Raw genomic sequence first — 3,370 nt, 5'->3', positions numbered from 1 at the left:
GATAATAATCTCAAACAATAGCTCTATTCTTCACATTTATTTGATTGTTAACCCTAATTTAAAAAATAAAAAGATTTTCTTTTTGCATCCTTTTGTAGTTGCTTTTAATTCCTAGGGCTGCATTACATATAGTTAGTAGGAATTCACCCAAGTGATTTGAGCATCTTGACTTGGCACGTACTTAAAAATATTCTTAAGGGCAAAAACTCCCTAATCAAGATAAGATGAGGGACTTCATCACCATTTCTTTAGCCCACAAATTACTAATTCTTCACTACACAAATTCAAGCCTTTTAAAACTTTATTAGATGTTGTCCTCTAAGGACTCGAGCTTATTAAGGAATAAGAAATTTTTAAGTGAATCGGTTTAAGTTTACTTGAATTCGTTGGTATCTAAGGTAAGGTTTAGGAGTTACGTAAAACACTTCGTAAGGAACGAGGTACTTAATTGATCTTTGATCTCCCTCTAGTACTATCCTTACCTATCTAATTGACCAAGTAAACTTTACTCTTTTCACTAAAGGAGTTTTTGGTTAGGAGCTGGTCTAGTTGAGTCTAAGCTTAACCTTAGAATTTAAAGTGATTAACACAAAGTGATTGCTTTTGATTTGTTTTAGTTAGTTTTTCCTTCCTCTTCTTCTTATTATCTTCTAGATCTTTTAGTTTTTTCCTTAAAAAAACAAAGTTTTGTTTTTCTTAGAATTTTTTTTAAAAAATTATAAAAATAATTTATTTCGGTGTATTCAAATTTGGGTTAGGAATATCACCAATCGTTTAATTCGTGTTGAACCATCCTTCGAAATGGCTAATCCACCCGTTCTTTAAGATATGTGTTACCTAACTAGAAGTGCAATCTCATTTTGCATTAAGTTTCCCGAGGTAAATGAAACTAATTTTGACCTTAGACCGTATTACATAAATATACTTCTAAATGTTTTAGGAAATGAAACCAAAGACGCTTACATCTTTATTTTCAAGTTTGAGAAAGTTTGTCATAAGATTAAAATAAAGAAACTATCTGAGGATACAATTAAGCTTAGATTCATTTCATTTGCTCTTAAGGGCAAAACCACGAAATGGTCGTATAGGTAACCTATAATATCTCAACTTAAGATGAATTTATCACCATTTTTCTAAAGATAATTTTTCCTATTCATAAAACGGTTAAGCTTAGAAACAACATTCAAAACTTTAAGATAGTCCCAGGAGAGCCATTCTGAAAGTATTTTGACAAATTTAAGGATCTTTTTATCTAATGTCATCACCATGGTTTTGAGAAATGGCGATTATGCCAAATCATCTATGAAGGATTGGATAATTCTTTAAAAACTTTCTTTAAAAATTCTATGCTTGGTAGTGAGGTGGCCCAACCCTACGAAGTATACCCATTTTTCTATATATATATATATATATATATATACACACACACTGATAAAACCCATTCATGAAATTGAAAACTTCAACAATTATCCACAAAGGGATAAAATTTTAAAGAAACAAATCAGAGTAGTACATATACAAATCATTAACTCACCACAGAAAATCACGAGTCATTGTCTTCATCAACATCCCTCCTCTACATGTCGCTACTACTCCCTCCAGCAACTCCAGCCTAAGAATAAATAGATTTGGTTTTAGAATATAAAATTAGCAATACAATACATACATATATTATCAACATACTGTGCACCGGTTTGACCAGATCTGGTATTACCTCTTTTGAAATCTAAAACTGATAAATTTTCTCTAAATAATTCAGCTGGAATCTTATCGAACAAGCACAATGCAATGTGAGTAAAAGCTTCGTCCATTGCAACGGCTACCGGCAAATCTGAAAACATAACTGATAATCATATTTTTATTACATTTTTATACTCTTATTATCTCTTTTGTTTAAATAAAAATATCACTAATAAACATGTTTTACCTTAATTTGCAGGTAAAAGAAAAAATAATGAATAAAAGCTCAAAAAGAACTCAAATTTCCTTATTTTTAACCTTTTATTAAAGCCTGGGATCAAGCTATAGAGCTACAGAAGCTGAAGAAATAAGGATCCAATATGAAAGGAAATCAAATTAAAATCATGTTCACGATGATTAGCCACAAAAAATAGTGATCTCTCTCAATCCGAAAGGCAAAATTTAACATATAGTATATGAAAATCGCCTATCTCTACGAGATAGAGCTAATTATATTTTTAAAAAATTTGAATTCCAATCGGTTGGTCAATCGATTGGCCAATCAGTTGACCGACAAATTAGTTCGTAACAAACTTGTTTTATGGCTAAGATTTAATCCTGGGAGTCCAAGTGAAATCTAATGGTTCTTGTTGCTTGCTATAGGATATAAATAGGGGTGGAGGATGAGGGGTTTGAGTGTGAAAAATTTTATAAAAACTTCTTTTGGAGAGGAGGGTTACTCTTAATTGAAAAGACATTCTAAAATTATAACTTTTTATTGTAATTAATAAAATAATTTTTTTACCTCTTCATATTTTTCTTTTCTTCTCTTTGTTTGATGATGAAGATGAAGATTAGATGAAGATGAAGATCAATATGAAGATTTGTCTTCATCAAGAGGCTAGAACCTTCTTGGAATGTAATTTATTTTTTTAGTTTTTTATTTTTTTTGTAATATTTTTTCTTGCTTTATATATTCAAGGGGCTAGAACTCTCTTGAATTAGATTTATTTTCAATCTTTGTAGAGTAAATTTACTCTCATGTCTTTATTTTCTTATAATTATTTTATAGTATAGGTTTATTATCTTGCATAGTTTAGATTTTATTTTCTTACACTATTCACCAAGAGGCTAGAACTCTCTTGGGAATTAGTTTTTTATTTTTGTTTTTTTTTCCTTTCATTATCTCACTTAAAGGCTAGAACCTTCTTTGGAGTTAGTTTTTATTTTTATTCTTTATTTTTATTTTCTAAGACATGGAACTAATTCTTGTAGAAATTCTAGAATTGCATGAAACTAGTTTAATTTCTTTTATGAATTATGAATTACTTTATTGTGCTTAAAATGATCATGTTTAGGATAATCAATAAGAGAACTAATTGGTAGGAGAAATTCTAGAATTACTATCTAGTTGTTCTTTTCATAAATGTTAATTTTACTTAGATGATAATTTGATAGGTTATGATTTACTTAAGTTGTTTGATAGTCAATGCTTAATAAATCTAAAGTAAAATGTGATAAAAAGAGAACGGTTCATAATTTATAATTGAAATTGACTAGTGGATTCAATTCAAGATTTCTCATATCTTTAATTGAATCATCCATCTTTTACATTTTTTATTTTTATCTTTATTCTTGATTTTTCTTTATTTGATTCTTGATTTTTTTCCTCTATTTCTTCATCTTTCGC

This window comes from Asparagus officinalis, chromosome 7, assembly GCF_001876935.1.
Source record: "Asparagus officinalis chromosome 7, Aspof.V1, whole genome shotgun sequence".
NCBI classification, from domain to species: Eukaryota; Viridiplantae; Streptophyta; class Magnoliopsida; order Asparagales; family Asparagaceae; genus Asparagus; species Asparagus officinalis.
Note: the sequence above shows the minus strand (reverse complement) of the source record.